Source organism: Podarcis muralis, chromosome 9 (assembly GCF_964188315.1).
Source record: "Podarcis muralis chromosome 9, rPodMur119.hap1.1, whole genome shotgun sequence".
NCBI classification, from domain to species: Eukaryota; Metazoa; Chordata; class Lepidosauria; order Squamata; family Lacertidae; genus Podarcis; species Podarcis muralis.
In genome coordinates this window covers 49,737,990-49,756,030 of record NC_135663.1, presented here as the reverse complement: position 1 = coordinate 49,756,030, position 18,041 = coordinate 49,737,990, and the positions used below count along the sequence as shown (strand labels likewise).

The 18,041-nt window shown below is 40.3% G+C and overlaps 1 protein-coding gene and 1 pseudogene across 2 annotated transcripts in view; one reads left to right on the top strand and one right to left on the bottom strand.

Annotated features, from left to right (window-relative positions):
- TENM3 (teneurin transmembrane protein 3) overlaps positions 1-18,041 on the bottom strand; it is a 1,264,183-nt gene that overhangs the window by 619,461 nt on the left and 626,681 nt on the right. For both annotated transcript variants that reach the window (XM_077934193.1, XM_077934194.1), the window contains exon 5: positions 2,633-2,791. The gene's annotated coding sequence lies outside the window, so the exon portion shown is untranslated. The remainder of the gene's footprint in view (positions 1-2,632; positions 2,792-18,041) is intronic.
- On the top strand, positions 8,329-9,057 carry LOC114604688 (elongation factor 1-gamma pseudogene; annotated as a pseudogene).

Below are 18,041 nucleotides of genomic sequence, written 5' to 3'. Positions count from 1 at the left end.
TTACGTAGGAACAAAGTCTTCTTGCCTTCTCCCTCCCATTTAAGCTCTGGCTTGCCATCTCTTTCATCAGAGCTAGGTTTCTCAAGCATCACTTCAGATCAGATTTTCCAAACTACGTACATTCTTCCCCCAGGCCAGATTAGGAAAATGATTCCCCCACCCACACTCTCAAAATTATCTGATATGAGCTGAACAATTCAGTCCTGTCTTGGCTGCAGAATCTGGGGTGCATAGTTATTTTTAATGTGAAAGAGTGTGAGTCAGGCAGGAAAGCGCAAGCCAAATGTATGAGTTAGAGCTAACAATATTCAATTATTGTTAGTGTCTTCTATAGGATTTCAAAGGGATAAATATTCTGCCCTCCCCTCCCCTGCACTGAACACATCACACTTAAATTCTACCCTTCTGGTACCTCTAAAAAAAGACCCCAATTTTTTAATTTATCAAGAACAAGAAGCCTTCTAGGAAATCACAATCTCATCAATGGAATGCTATAAGGACACAAGTTCAAAGTGCCAAACTGGCACTGAAATTCTACCAGTTAGACATGCTTATCACTGAGAATGTAACATAAGGCACTGGGAAAATTTTTAGTGAATGAAAAGAAATGTCAAAACAGAGGAAAGCAAACACCGCTTTTAAGATGATCTTAAGTTATTTAGACAAAAGCACAAAACTGGACAAAAGCCATTTTCCCAGACCAAACAGATTATCTTTATAGCTGGAGCTGTTGCTTAAGCCACAGAGAAAGTTTTAAGTAGGCATGTTTTGGATTCCATCCATTTTCATTCTTGATTGCTTCCAGCACTCACCAAACTCCTTTTACAAATTTTCTTTTCTACCAAGTATTGCCTTGATACAACCCAGCTCCCTCTATCATATCTTTTAAACCACTGTGTTCCAGCTGGTGTAATGATTTCATCCTCACTGCATTGCACCACAGTCTTAATCTTATGTCTAGTTAAATTTAATGAATGCCACCCAAACATTCTTTAAACAACATTTACAACAAGAAGATCAAAGTGCACTATAAAACTGGACAGTTGGTCCAAAACGAAAAGGGAGAATATTATGCAAATACACTTTATAGACATTTCAAGCAATTCATCCTTAGGTATTTTTTGAATTATTCATCAGAAACAGACTAAATATTTTGCAGATTTAGTCAAACTTATCTAGCCAAAAAAGAAGATGTTAGAGAGCTAGAAACATATGTGGCACTGCCAAACACATGGGGAATAGTTTAGTGCCAAGAAGCCCCACATGCCACAGAGCTTCTCCTACAAACGTATCATCTGCCTGTAGAATCTCACACCATACTGGATTCCCAATTAAGCCCGCACACCTCAGGGCTATACTGCAGGCAGTGTTTCTACCCAGGAAAGACTACACTGCTCTTGGGCTCCAACTGTATGAGCATGTGAGGGGACAGTACTTGGGAGTTGCCTAACAATTGCAGCATATCCACTCTTTCCTATACTTCCGGCATCTTGCTTAGCCTGCTCATCTGGCAATTTCAAGAACGAAAATCATCTCCCTTTTGCTCTGAAGAATTTGTCTTTTGTACGGTAAATTATCCTGAGAGTCTTGAATAGACTTTGGCCACATAAGTACTGCTCTTGTCTGTGGCCATGAGGCAGATACCAAATAACACCCAGGCCAAAACAGAGCAAGAGCTAGGTGGGCCAATTGTCATGTGCTTACAGTGTTGAGGGGGCCTACTCAGAATTCCCTTGGGAGAGGCAAAGGGACTCTTTGGATTATTGAACGTGTGTGTGTGTGTGTGTGTGTGTGTGTGTGTGTGTTTTGAAATGGGACCTGTATTTTCCACGACCTGGGCCTATTACCACCTTTGCACAGCCATGATAACACCAGCTTTTACATGGTCAAAATGATCTATGTCATATGACCTCCATACCACCTAGATAATAAAGCTGTTTTGTAAGTCATCCAGGTGGGATATGCAGGTATGTGAAAGTGACACCCTGCAGGGTCTAATGAGGTAGCAATTTGTTATTGCACCAATACTACCCCATATTTCTGCCATTTTGGGGGGCTCATATAGCTGGATGCTAAGCTTACCATGCTCCTTCAAATGTGTCCTTACACACCATGCTGCAAAAAATGATCTACATCCAGCAAGCACTCTAAGTTATGTCAGTGAATTTATGAACATAACTCTTTGGGCCCGAAAGAAAAGTACTTTTAAATATATATCTAGACTCATTTAATCTGTGTCATTTTGGGTGATTTCAGCAGGACCTTTGAGGCAAGTGACATGGCCTCTAAACTCTGACAGAAATTATCTGTAGTTAAGACTATTTTTTATCCCCACCTAGTTAGATAAAGAAATGATTGAATACAATTTAAAATCAACTAGTGTTGCCAAGTGATTATTTGTATAATGTCACTGATTTGTAACATTTTGCTGCCGGCAGTCGTGATATGTGTGGTGAGTAAGTGGCTGTATTAAGATGCTAATATTTTTAAATAAAAAGTAAAGTGAAGAGAAAGTGAAGAGAAAATCTGTCTTCTGTAGAAACATATGTTCAGTAATCTGGAAATATTTTCCCCCAAAGGGAAAGCACACAGGCATGCTGAAGTAACTTTTTATGCTGGTCTGCTCACTTACCTCCTCCGATGAGTCGGTTGTGGAAAGATTGCGTAGATGCAAAGCTCAATTAGTGTAATTTATGTATCCTTGGATGTCAATCACTGCTGTTGAGAGGTGGGACTTGCAGGGACCCTGTGCATTAATTAAGAGCTCATCTCTGCAGAGTTCTCTTTCCACCTAAGGACGAAAAAGTAAGTTTTAATTAGATTCGAAAAGACAGCATGTCACAAGCAAAATAATAAAATTATTTAGCTGAAACTTCAATAAGGATGAGAAATAAAACATTATTAACACAAATACCATGTTAATGCAATGAATCTCCTGCTCATATTCAAGTGCAATAGCTAAAGAAGTAGTTTCTTCATATGAAGTTAATTTTGCCTGAAAGCATTTGTGTCTAAGTTCTATAGTAGTACTCATGTTTTCACTGGCTAGCCTAGATGCCAGCTTTATTATTGGGCCCCTGCCTAATTATTGATGCTAAGCTGATGCTGATTGAGTGCAATTACACTGCTGTAGTTTGAGGGTATTTCTCTCTGATGGCCAGCTTTTTCTTTCAATGCTACCCTGAGGCTGAATATGCAATGGGCAAAACAATGCAAACTCAGCAAAGGGGAGTGAAGAGACTTGCACAACACATCCTTTTCATTGGCTGAGTGATGAACGAAATGTGCAATTGCTGGCTGGCCCTCAAAACTCTGGCACTCAAGAGAGGTTGGAAACTAGCTGGGCTCACCAGTGTCAGCTGCTTCAGAGACGCCTGTCTCTTCGAATGGCCTGTGTGAGGGCTATCAACTATTCTGCTTAGGACTCACATGGGAAATGATAGCTAAATAATTGATTATAACATTTATAAATTGAAGGAGGCAAAACAAATTTTAAAAGCTGGTCCAGACTCTAGAAAATAAACATGTCAGCTAATAGCTCATATGTAGCAAACAAGAGGGGTGGGGGGGAGAAATTAAAATGCATTTACATTTGGAAAGAGAGGAACAAATACTTCAGTCACTGGCCAAAACCAAACTAAACCAGGGGCATTAAAAGACCTTAAAAACAAGAAGAGCAGTAAGAGTAAAATTCAGGAATAATAATCTGGTAGTTAGAAGTAAAAGAGGATTTCAGCCCTGAAATATTACAGACAGCTGAGAACAGAAGCCAAAGTACACAGTGTACCCTTTACATGACATAATTAATAATAATTATAAAGGCAGTTGTTTCAGGGAGACATAGCACAATAGGAAGATGCGTCAGAATGTGGAATAGATTAACTAGCTGCCCTAAAATAACAGAATACAAGTTTTTCATTGCTATTGTATTTCACAGTCACACTAGTAAAAAGCAAGGATGTTTTGGGAAACATGGCCATTGTGTACCTTATAAATTTACTACCTAAAGAATGTACCAGATATATACCGAATAACAGCTGCAGAGCTGACAGAACAAATGCAGGTACCCTGTGACAACTCTTTCCACCCCGATAGTAAGGGTCAGGCTGAAAAGTTTGTCCATTCCCAACCTCACTCACAACCCCCACCTTTCCCCAAGTCACTACTAGGGCAACTATGGAACAGATCTTTCTAAATACATTTTCAGAGATGTGAATGTTTTCTGGGGGGACACTTTTATATTATTTATTTATTTCATTAAAATTTATACACTGCTTGATTGTAAAAACCACAAAGCGGTTAACAAAAGATAAAACAATAAAATCAAGAAAGATTTACGACCCTACTGTAAAACTTACAAAAGTTAAAATACTAAAAGAAGATAAAAATTACCTCAACTTTCTAAATATCTGAGTACACTAGCCTAAACAGGAATGTTTTTAGCAGGTGCCAATATTTTTACATAGTTTCCTGATGGACTTAGTGCTCAAAATGTGTTTGGACTGAGATTTATACTTCTTGGATCAATGTACCAATCCACCTGCAGCTTCAGGATTTTTCTTGATCATCTTTTCCCTCAAACATACTTTCTACCAAATTACCTAGGACAAAAGGTAGGCAAATGAGACTATAATTTTCTGGCTCCCTCCTAGACATCTTTTTAAAAATGGGTGTTACAGGCCAAGGTTGGTGGTAAGTCTAGATATAACTTGTTCCAGGGGCATTTGAGTGGATGGATTGGAGTACAGAATCTGCTTGCCTCTCACAGCAGTTCCTCTGCCATTTCCACCAAAAGTGGTGGTAAAATTTAAATCCCTATTCAAGCATTCTTAAATTCTACATGCGGAAGAGCTGTAGACTGAATGTGCTAGTCCTGTCCCATACACCCTGGTTTTCTGGGCTGAGCAATCTGAAGGGGGGTTGTAAGTATTTATGGCTGGATGTACTTCCAGTCCTCCACATGGCCAGGAGCCCTCACAGCACCAGGTTCCCAATCACAGAAAGAACTGGAAGGTATGCTCAAGCCTTCCACTATCAGAATAACATCAATTTTCAAGTAATTGTAGACATAGCAAAAGTGTTCAGCGATAGGGATTGTGTTGGGGTCAATTTCACCACTTGGACCTATGAATGCAATTTACACAAGGAATCCAGACTACAACAGATCCTATGAGTCCACATGTAGACCTTTAAACTTTCCCTAGGAGTGGATAGCTCCCAGTTTCGGGGCTGGATGTGACCACCAGGCACGCACGCAAGAGTGTGGTGATACACACTGGCATGTAGCTCCTTGGGCTAAGAGTGAATGTGGGCCAAGAGTGAGTTAGCTAAGAGTACATATGACCCTTATATGTACTAAAAAAAACACACAAAAACACCTTAACACTTTTCTGTGTTACATTGAATAGTTACTAGATGTCTGAAGCAGAAAGCTGCAGAGACGAGAGTTGCAATCCCTATTGAAGGAAAATTTATACTTTGCGTTGGAAATAAGGGATATATGGTAGCTTACTGAGCTAGAAATGAACTGATTTGTTTCCCAAGCCATACAAGGAGCTTTGAAACTAGGAATATCAGATTTCTACTTGGCAGCAATGGTTGTTACCATATTCTAGGGGTGGCCAACTCCCAAGAGACTGCGATCTACTCACAGAGTTAAAAACTGGCAATGATCTACCCCCTTTTGGGGGGTTCAGGTCAAAGTTGTTGAGTTTTTTCAGGGAGGAAGTAAAATGTTGAGCTTTTTTTTTAAATGTTGAGCTTTTTTTTAGGGGAGCCACAGTTGTTCAGCTTCTTTGGAGGGAGCCAATGATCTACCAGTGATCTACCGCAGAAGTCCAGTGATCTACAGGTAGATCACGATCTAACTGTTGGACAAGCCTGCATTCTTTTCAATGCTTTAGAATGGAAAGGCTCAGAATACGAACTTATTGCCCCAAACCCATTCTAAACTGGATACAGTTGGCTTTGGGGATCTTCAGGGATGGTTCAGAATGAGCTTTCCTAGTATCATCTATCCCTCCCTGCCTCCATTTGCACAGGCATTACTTCCATGTATATAGCTTGGATATCTGCATGAAGTTTAATAGAGATGTGTCTAAGATGCCTCTGAATACTAGGGGATCTGTGTTTCACTGTTGAGTCTTGGGCATGGAGCTTTTAAGCGTGGAACTGCACCTGGAAAGAGAGGGGCAAACAGTAAGTATGGATAAGCCCTGACACACCCACAGTTTGTTATGAGTAGTTAGCATCCAGCACCTGGTTCCCTATTGCAGTTCCGTGTTGTGTTAAAATTAATAAATGTGGTCCAGTTCATCCAACCTTTGTGTCTAGCATCCTTATTTCTATGTGTAGTCACAGAAAGGATGTGGCTATTGGGAATCAGTATCCCAGGTAAGTGAGATAGGAAATGGCACACTGCTTTTAGCTCAGTAGCAGTTTATAATCATAATTATGGATAAGACCAAATGTCCTGATCAGGAATGTATCTTAATGTTAGTACATGTCCAGAGTGCTTCAGCTCTCTGGGAATAAAGGCACAAATTAAATGCAGTTTTTTGCAACTGATCTAATCCTGATCTAGTCACGATTACCAACAAAGAACAAAACCTTGTTTACAGCTATAGCTTGATTTGTTCATGATAATCATGCACTGATTAATACAGGTGAATACAGGGGGTTATAGTACAGTTTGAGAAAGCTCTAAATCTCAAAGACTTAAGAAGGCTTCAGATGGTTTCATCCCAGGAGTGGTCACATTCAAAACAGAGAGTGCTTCTGAATAATTAAGGCCAACTGGGGAGAAAAGTCAACCACAGGAGCAGCCTTTCGGAGCCAAATGGAGTTTCTGTAACCTGAAAGATTTAGTAATCCACAGCCTTGTTGTTCCTTACATAGGCAAACAATGTGGTGGAAACATCCAATGATCCTGGTACACAGCAACCAAATGTTTGGAGATCTATGCCTTACTTCCACACTATTTCTTGACTGCAACAAACAGTGACACATACCACCACTGGAAACAAAATGGTGCAGGGAAAAACAGAAGGGTAGCTCTCTCTAAAATGTTTTTGTGTACCCAATATCCCTTTCTCTAGCGCCTGTGATTTTCTTTACACACAGACATGGTAGGTGGTTTTTATTTCAACGTGGAAAGGTGTGCCAGTGGTTTGTCATTTTAACTTATATTGAGAGCCTTGTTATCTGCAGCTTCCTGCTAGTAATATTTAGCACAATTCATGTCAGTTGTATCCCTTGATTAAGAGTATGACAAGAATGAGAAACACATCAACCTGCAGAACCGACAGAAAATCTTTGTTCTTCTAAACAAAGATATGAATTTTATAACCATTTAAACTGCTGTCATTCCACAGGGGACAATGTCAAAGTCGGAACCAAGTTACGAATTACACATTAGCAGCAGGTTGCCTTTTCAGCCCTTCCCTTCATGTTTCCCTCTGAACCCACACTCTGAGTTTTGGCTTTGGAAGCAAGCCAGAAAAACAGAGCTAACTTAAACAATAAAATCTCGATGATCTACTGAACTGTAACTGAGATTTGCGACCTGCTTTGAGGCGAATCAAATCCAGCAACAAAACTCCTTACACACGGCTATCAGCAAGTGCCTGGCAGAATGTCAACACAGTGGTACTAAATATTCTAAATGACTCATGCTGGGAACCATTGGACATCATGTGCTGCCATGAAATAATTATAAGAAGTAGATGGATTCATCTCAATGTACTTTTGTCACATGAAAGAAATATGCCTACTAGCCTGATATGTGTCTTGACCACAGAAAATCCTTGTGTGGTACAATAGATATTGTAAACCCTTTCATACAAAAATAAGGAACATTGAGAGATTTGATAAAGCAATGGTTGCCATTCAGAAGTATTTGAATACATGAATGAAACATTTTTGGGGGATGATTACTGCCATTCTCTTCTCATTATATCATTTTACTAGGAATTCTCCTTCTCAGTTTTTTATTGGAGATCACAGTATTGTATTCATTCCTATCTTCCTGAAACTCACTAGTGTAGCCTGACACACCTTTAGGAAACATTGCTTTTAATGACATTTAGAAAGAAATGCCACAGTGTGCTGCACTTTTTCATGCAAGACATTTCCACCCTTGGTACTGTGATGGCTTGCCCTGCTCATACATGATTGACTTGGGGCAGTAATGAGCAGTCTGAGCTGAGGCAAAAGTGGAGATGCAGTGGGAGGAACAAAGTGAAGGCATTTGTGCAAACCTCTCTTTATTGCTCAGTGGTGAGCAAACTGGACCTAAAAGTACTTTAAAAGAGCAGGAAATAGTCCTTTCCTCGCTAAGATGGTGGCGGCCGGGACTCTTTACACCTACCCCGAGAACTGGTGGGCATTCAAAGCCCTCATAGCTGCCCAGTACAGTGGTGCCAAGATCAAGGTTCTCTCCACCCCACCACAATTCCACTTTGGGCAGACCAACAAGACTCCGGAGTTCCTGAAAGGTTCCAGCCTTTGAAGGGGACAATGGATTCCGCATGTTTGAGAGCAATGCCATTGCACACTACGTCAGTAATGAGGAGCTGCGAGGACTCACCAAGGAGGCAGCTGCCCAGGTCATCCAGTGGGTGAGCGTTGTGGACAGCGACACTGTCCCTCCTGCCAGCACGTGGGGTCTTCCCCACACTGGGCATCATGCATTACAACAAACAGACTACAGAGTATGCCAAGGAGGAAGTGAAGCGGATTCTGGCCCTCCTCAATGCCCATTTGAAGACCAGGACATTCCTGGTGGGGGGATGCATCACACTGGCTGACATCACAATTTTCTGCACACTTATCTGGCTTTATAAGCAGGTTTTGGAGCCATCCTTCCACCAGCCGTACGAAAACGTCAACCACTGGTTTGCAACCTGCATAAACCACCCTCAGTTCAAGGCTATCTTGGGAGAGGTGAAGCTGTGCAAGAAGATGGCACAGTTTGATACCAAGAAGTTTGCTGAGAACTTGGCACCAACAACGCCAGGTGCATCTCTGGCATCTGGGTCTTCCGTGGGCAGGAGCTAACCTTTCTGCTGAGCCCCGACTGGCAGGTGGATTACGAATCCTACACTTGGCGGAAGCTGGACCTGGAGAGCAAGGAGTGCAAGATGATGGTGAAGGAGTATTTCCTGTGGGAAGGTGAGTTTAAGCACGCTGGCAAAGCCTTCAATCAGGGAAAGATCTTCAAGTGATGCGGCCAGAGAGCTGGCGAGGGGGGCAGGACTGTTCCCAAAACCATGGACCTAAGGAAGGGCGTTGTAGTCTCCAAAGGAGCGGTGAGAGCTCCTGCCACCATTAGAAACAACTCAGCAGGGAGAGATGTCATGACATTCAAAGATGTGAATTTAAAAAACCTGAGTGTGCTAGTAAAAAAAAAGAGAGAGTGAGAGAGCAGGAAGTATCTTCTGACTTGCTCTGGCCTATCAAGGTCACTTCCATAGGTGGTGAGATTTGTCCCCTGAATTTCTGTCCTTGGTCTGAACTAGATATCTCAGTCCCTCCTATATATCCCTATGGGAAAATCCTGGCAACTAGCCTTGGGCATAAATTTACATCTTTGCCCTGCTCTTTTGACACTTGAGAGGTATATTTCAGAACCCACCCTATTCTTGTGATTGTAAATTGCTTTGAACAGTTTTTAATATTCTATTTTGAAACTGCTGTTACGTGCCCTGTGACCTTACAGTGAAAGGTGGGTAAGAGATTGAATTAATAATTATAATGATAATAATATTGCTTTATGATGTCTGAGATGTTAAAGCTGCTTCACATAACTAATTGGGTGCTTGAAGAGTTGCCATGTTGCACTTAATATCCATCTGATAATCAAATATAAAGCGCTCTCACTGTAATACAATGAGTGGTATCTAAGTCATAGAGTAGGTTCATTTATTTCAATGGGTCTACTCAGAGTATAACTAACATTGGCTACTGTTGAATCACTATCCATGTATCTGGGGGGAAATGCTGAAAATCTGAAATACAACAAACATATCCTGTTTCTGAACAAGACACTAATGGCTTCTATAGACTTGACAGCAACATACACAGAGAATGAGAGAAAATATAGTTAGCTGGCTTGTGTACAGGTGAAAATTATGCTGCATATTACATGTGGAAATGTCTTATGGACAACAATTCTGGGATAAACAAAGACAGCTCCTGAATTTATCAGTACTGAAACTACTTTGTATATGATTCTTTGGCAATCAAGAGCACCCACATGGTGGCTGGAAATCATTAATCAGGCGACCGAAGCTCAGTGTTTTGTGCTTGTCAGACAACAACCGCTGCTGACTCTAATGAACAAAGAAAGAGGATGCTCACTTTAAAATAAGGATGCACCTGTATGTGATAACTTCAGCTTCAGCATTTTGCTATCCCAGACTCCCCAATTATCCTTTCCATTTGTCACACATTCCTCACCTATCCCACTTTTATATTGTAACTTAATTTGTTTTGGTTGTGCAGACATTCTAACTCCTGATTAGAAAAAGAAAGGCAAAATAATAACTCCGTGGAACAATATTGCCTTACTTGCATGATTAAGAAAAAAATAGATTTTATATAGTTAACTCTATAGAGTCCAGTTCAGTGTCAAGTCTGAGTGCTCTTTCCTCATCCTTCCACTCCTTCCATTACTTGTCATATCCAGTGCAAAGTTCCCAGCTTGAATTAAGCCATAGTTCCCTGTTGTGACTGTTTCTACCACTGCCACATGTCAAACTTCACCTGACAACAGGGCTAGCGCTACAATGAGACAAAGGAGTAGCAAATTGGTGCCCTCCTTAAGCCCAGATTTCATTATCACTGCTGGGAAAGTAAACCAGGAAAAAGGAGATCACTGTGGGAAGGCTATCCCTTCCGGGAAGAGTTGAAGCTAGTGAACCTGTTGCTAGTAAGGAACTCTGTACCTGGGCCTCTAGAACCAATGCTTGTCTCAGAAGTATTTCCAAGCTATGAAGATGCTCTTTCAAGAGGAGCACAACCATCATCCACCTGTGCCATGTCCTTTTCAGTGTATGCAATGTTCTAGGAAAAGATTCATGGGTTTCACACCTCACAAGTCATCTCTGCAAATTCAGAATGAATACGGGTGTTACTTGGGCCAGGACTCTTTCCTATATAACATTCATGTTAACCTCAAAAAGAAAAAAAACCAACCCTGCTTTACACAGACATTAAGAAATACAGAACTATGGAAATATAAAAATAGGGGAACGACTAAGAAATTGAAGGAAGGTCACATGTGTGCTTTAAACAAGGAACAAAGTGTTAGATTCCAAGCATAACAAGCCAGTTACAAACACATATCTCATCATAGGCTACTATCCAGTGAGACTTAACATTTTCCAATTTCTAACTTCAACACTTTCATTAAACTAGTGCCAAATACCAGAGAAGGTTAGCGCCCCTCCCTTTTCACCCAGACATAGCAATGGTAACCGTGGAGTCCAGTTTGAGAGGGCTGGCAGGAAGCACAGTGAGCAGAAAAATGGATAGTGCAAAGGGTAGATACCCTGCAGCTGTGTACCTCACCTCTATACATGGTTTTGCTTGTCTATCCCATGGCAACTCATTTGTCTGAGTGTGGCATGAAAAAAGCTGTTGACAACTGTTGTGAAATGGCCTATCCAAGGCACAGATCAGGGTACAGAGCACAAAGGAAGCAAATTACCACTCAGTAGGCAGGTTCCCGCACATAACCTGGCTGCTGGCCAAGTCTCCTTTTATTAGTATAAGGGTCAGGTTTATTTCAGATGTACAGTGAGGCATCTAGTAGGAAAAAAATAGCCTTTAAGATGTGGGCTGCTGGCTCAAGCAGAAAGGGATACAATGCAGGTGCCATAAACTCATAAACTTTTTTATTTTGGACAATGAACAATACAGATAGGAATAAGAAGAATAAGGGATACTGGTACAAATGTTAAGGAAGTACATTAATGAATACTTAATATACATCAATATAAATCTACAAGGAAATTATTTCACAAATTGTAAGGAAAAGCCTTGGAAATCTCAGAATCAAGTAGAGGGGAAGCATGGTGTACTGACTAGAATGTTAGACTAAGATTAGAAAGACCTATATAGTGGTACCTCCGGTTACGAACTTAATTGTTCCGCAGGTTCTTTCTTAACCTGAAACCGTTCTTAACATGAGGCGCGCTTTCGCTAATGGGGCCTCCCACTACCACTGCGCCGCTGGTGTGTGACATCCACTCACATCCTGGAGCAAAGTTTGCTACCAGAAGCATCTACTTCTGGGTTAGCGGAGCTCGTTGCCCAAACAGTTTGTAAGGAGGACGGTATGTAACCTGAGGTTCCACTGTATTGGAATTTCCACTCAGCCAGGAAGCTCACCGGAGGACCTTAGACAAGTCTATTTGAACAGGCTACCTCATAGAGTTGTTGTGAATATGAAATAGAGGTAACTATATATATGCCAACAAGACACTCAAAGACTAATATATGTATCATTTTCAAGTATTAAATAAATAATAAGGGTCAATTGGTTTGGTACTGTTCATCATCTACACACAAATGACCTAGATGAAGTAGATTCACAAAATTTGCAAATGATACAAAGCTGAAAGTAATTACTAACAACTTTGAAAATAGCCTAGAAATCCAACAAGATCCTGACAGATTTGAAATCCGAGTTGGGAACTTCAAATATAAGAAGGACAAATGTCTAATCTACATTTACATTTAGAAGTACAGCTTCAAACAGGTGGAAAAGCAATTTAAAACATTTATATAAATAAGCAGAATCTAACAAGACGTAAAGAGGGACTTAATGCACGACTTGTTCTATTTTATTCAGAAGCCATAAGAAAATACAACTTGGAGAACTGCCCAGGACTAAGGTATTAAATCACTCTGAATTAAGACAAGTATTTAACTATATCCATTGGAATGATTAAAAGAATAAGAAACTGCTTTGAAGAATGCATTTCTTTCAAGTCAGTATTTGGGACTGTTCTGGGTGTAATGTATTCTCCTTAAATAATTTAAAGATTATTGTCACTTAATGGCAGGGGAGGTCCCTCTTATGGGCAAAGTGGGGCATAACCCTGCCAGGTTTCTGATCCCCCACAATGCAAATCTCCAAAGCCAAGGCTTAGTCTTTTTCTCCACCCTCTTTCTTTCCCAGAAAGTAAAACAGGGAAAGCCCTTTGTTTTTATTGTACAACTATGCAAAAGTCTCCTCTTACCTGTTAACTATGGATCTAAGGTAGGACCTGGCCCAATGGTTTTAATTTACAAGAAAGGAGATTCCAACTAAACATCAGAAAGAACTTTCTGACGGCAAGAGCTGTTTGGCAATGGAATGAACTCCCCTGAAAGGTGGTGGACTCTCCTTCATTGGAGGGTTTTAAGCAGATGTGGGATAGTCATCTGTCATGGATACTTTAGGTGAGATTCTTGCATTGCAGAGGATTGGACTAGATGATCCTTGGGACCCTTCCAACTCTACAATTTAATAAATCTGTCATCACCCAAACTGAAGAACTGACCCAGGAATGTATAGGCAATGATGGAAGTTGCAATGGATACTCCCAGAATCCTAGCAGAGTTCCTACCAGTGACCAGGGCTCAGATTACTGGCTCCAGAATTCCCAGGCCTTTGCAGAAAAAGACACTCCAGCAGACTCTGGGAGAACCTGTCTCCACTACAGTGGTACCTTGGTTCTCGAATGGCTTAGTTGTCTAACAAATCGGCTCCCGAATGCTGCAAACCCAGAAGTAAGTGTTCCAGTTTGCGAACGTTTTTTGGAAGCCAAATGTCCGACGCGGCATCTGATTGAGTGCAGGAAGCTCCTGCAGCCAATCGGAAGCTGCACCTTGATTTTCAAATGGTTTCAGGAGCTGAATGGATTAAGTTCGAGAATCAAGGTACCACTGTACTGCCATATCCTGAAGTGAATCACAACTTGGATTTGTGGGGTTTTTTTATCTGCTGACAACAGATGCTTTGTTTCAACCCCTTTTGCAAAATTTCAAAATGCTTTTGCAAGTATTCAGAGCGCAATCCTGCATATATTATGGAACAATCCCCATGAAATTCAATGGGGTTTATTTCTGAGTAATGTATTTCTGAGTTTTTTTGGCACGAACCTACAATTGTGAAAGCAAGGGTCCCTTCTGAACCAAGGTAAGATACTTAAATGCTAAGTGTTAACAAAATTGCGACGTTTACGATTCCACTGTGTCTTTGCAGAGGAGGATAGGGACAGAACCGGAACATGCAGGGCCACATCTGTTTCTCCCAGCAGAGTAGCAACTGTAGCAGCAGAAACCCCTTCGGAACAAGGGAAATACACTTTAGGTGCTAAATACTTCTACAACTGTATCCCTTAAGTACCCACTGTTACTTTTTCAAGGGAAAAGGATGGAGACCTCCTTGCAGCCACACCAAGTCTAGGGTCCACCAGCCTCTACTGCTTAATGAAAGACAATGGATCTGGAATCAAAGGTTTCATTGATATTGTTAGGCTCTCTAAGTTATGCCTATTCTATTTGTTGTTGTTAATTTTATTTTATTGAAATATTTTTTACGAACATTTGATGAGCTTTAACTGGACTATTTCAACAAAGTATGCAAAGAGAAAAAGAACAAATAAAAAGTTGGCTTTTATTCTAAAGAAAAAAGAAAATGTAGATGAAAGATACATAACCAATGCAATTATTTTGCTTAGAAACCCAAACCATACCTCTGTAGTAAGTGTAGATTTCCCCAAGGTGTTAATATCTCTTATTGTTTCATTCTGTTTGTTAATTGTTCTTTTAGGAGCCATTAAATTGTAGTTGTTAAGAGTACCAACTGTTCATTAACCAAAGAAACGACTCTGGACTTCTTCCTAGTTGAAAATATGTATAATGCTGCCAAGTCTGAATGTTTTCGCTAAAATCAATGCAACATAAATTTCTATATTATTTTCTGGCCAATTGTATTTTTAGAGGCTTACAGCACAGTGGATCACAGAAACTGCATTTCCAGAACTTTGTGTGAAACATGAGTTTTCATCAAATCTATACCCTGCACCTTCATTCTTACTGAACTTTGCATAGTGCTGTATCCTGTTTCCACTGGCTTATTAGTACTACATGTGCTGCAGCTAGCACATGGACATTCATGAATAGCTCAATCTTAAGGCACAGATAAACAAAGGATCCAGATAAACAAATAAAAGCTTTCCTGTAGCTCCATTGTTCCTTGCCTTCAGTACCTTCACAGGGTACTCTTTCTTAAATTTACCCCTGTTTGGATGAACTTGTGTACTGCCCACCATGTTCCACCCAAGAGCATTAATTTCATGCAACTTCTAAACACTTCTAATATTTCATGACGCAAGACTCTAATTCACTGAAGCTAGCTTCCTGTTAGTGTTTCCAACATACACATCAAGCCTTCTGAAGAATGGTTGAGGGAGTTGAGTGTGTTTAGCCTGGAAAAGAGAAGACCAATAGGAGATATGATAGCCATCTTCAAATATCTAAAGGTCTGTCACATGGAAGATGGAGCAAGCTTGTTTTCTCCTATTTCAGAGTGTAGGCTTCAGGTTACAAGAAAAGGGACTCTGACTAAACATCAGGAAGAACTTATTGATGGTAAGAGCTGTTTGACAGAAGAATGAGTTACCTCGGGAAGTGGTGGACTCTCCTTCACTGAAGGTTTTTTAAAGCAGAGGTTGGATGGTCATCTGTCCTGGATGATTTAGTTGAGATTCCTGCATTGCACCTTGGGGTCCCTTCCAACCCCATAATTCTAATTCTATTACACCCTTTTTGTTTGTCTGCAGATGCAGCAAAACTACAACCAAGCCCAGACTCTGCCACTGATAGAAATATAACGTTGGATCTTTATCCTCAGCTTTCTATGCCAAACTACAACTTTTTCAAGACTGATATATAAGGTAGCTGTTCTGAAATCACAATAATCCATTTTGATTTTTCTCATACACACTGTTAAAATGATTTACTAATAAAATGGTTATTTACTGAAGTGTGCCTTGGCATCTTTTAAGTGGTAAGAACATTGATATGTGAATTTGAACAGTTTGGTATCAATGGGTTACTAACATTTTATGGTTCTTTACGGGAATGTAACTCAATGAACTATCTATATTTTTCATAGCCTAATTTGAAAGAGCGTGCAAAAAAGAACTGTGCAATCATTACACAGTAATAGTTGAAATTCCTCTTCTCTAAACAATATATACCAACATTATGACAAATCTTTTATTTTCTCTTTTAAGGACATGTCAGAATCAACAGGGTTTCTTTGGGGAGGGGGTGGATTTACAAGCTCAGCGGTAAACTTGACAGGACAAGTTCAACATTATTAACCCACAAACCATTGCCTATTTCCTGAAGATAGCTCTGAAAACAGAAAGCTGAACAATTTATCCCCTCCCCTATTACCTGTGGTGAATGAGCACCTGAATCCTTCACTGTGTTGTACAAGTCAAACTTTTGCTGTCCACAATACATACTCCATGTAGAAAGTACATAGCTTTAATCAAAATGGCACCTGGTGTTCATGGTGAATTATTCAGAAAATTAATTTGTCATGAGCCTTGTTCACCATGAAGTGGAAGATCATAGGGAGAGCAGTTATGTGGAGCAGTCCCGATTATTGCAGCATAATTAGTAGGTTTTTTGGGTCCCCCCCCCAAGCTTCACCAAACCTCCTGTTTGCCATATCTGAAGATTTTAATTCATTTCTAGAGTGTCCTTTCAGTTTCTACACCTATGCATGGAAATTCTTTTTGATCAGATAGATAAAAGGAAAACAGGTTATCAGTCTTTAAATCTTTTAAGCTATTGAAACAGAGCATGCATAGTTTTTACAGCTGGAGAAGACTGAATCTTCTCAATTTGGCACCTCAGTTCTGAATCAGAGACTACCACAGCTCTGAGTCATGTCTGGGGATCATATAGCTGTGATCACTGTTGCAAATTAGCAATGTGACCAGAAAATATGTATTCTGAGGTCAAGGCTACTTCTTTTCATGTAGCTTTCACACTATTTCCTTCTCTGGCTTCTGTAACAAACTATCTGGAACAGATTAAGTAGGGACACCCACTAGTTTTGATCACTTGGCATAAAAACTTACAGCTGTTTCTCACATAAATTAATATTTATCTTCAAGGAATTCCCCTCTGGTTCAAAACTGGCCTTTTGTCATAAAGTTTTGAATAGGAAGGAATATTGCACTGTTTCCCCAATGGTTATGAAATGTATATTTAACCCAGGTAATGTCTGTCAATCCAAACAAAAAGAGAGATCTACAGTTTGCAAATCATTCATATTGTAATAGAAAAAAATAAGTAAAAACCACATTCTAAATTCCACTTGGCTTCACTTGTAAAGATACTTCAATGACGTCTGTTCCACTGAAGTGAAAGATGCTTGCATCTGCCAAGAACTTGGAGCAGTGGGCTGCCCCTTGCCAATATTATGCATCAAAAAAGTTCATTCTGACATGGTTGATTGCTATTTTAAAATAAATCAGTCCAACTATTCAGTTACTAGCTAGTGATCTACTCTTGGGGCCAAAGAGCCCCAAAGCCTGGCATAATTGGGTCCATTCCAAGATTCTGACTAATCCTATTTAACTGCAACACATGAGTTAAGAGGTGTTCCCACTTCCCTGTACAGTGGTACCTCTACTTACGGACGCAATCCATTCCGGGGCGCCATTCGCACCCTGAAAAGTCCGTAAGTAGAGCGCCACCTCTGTGCGTGTGCGTGACGCAATAGAGTGCTCCTGTACATGCACAAAGAACGCTTCTGCACGTGCGGCGAAACACGGAAGTATACACTTCCGGGTTTGCCGCGTTCGCAACCTGAAAATCCACAACATGAACCTAATGCAACTAGAGATATGACTGTACAACTAGTGTTACTCAAGATACTTTCATGCTATTTAGGATGGCATGTTATGGAGGAACAGTGGTAAGCTTCTCAATTAAATTACCATTATTTGTTAGAGCAGGCATAG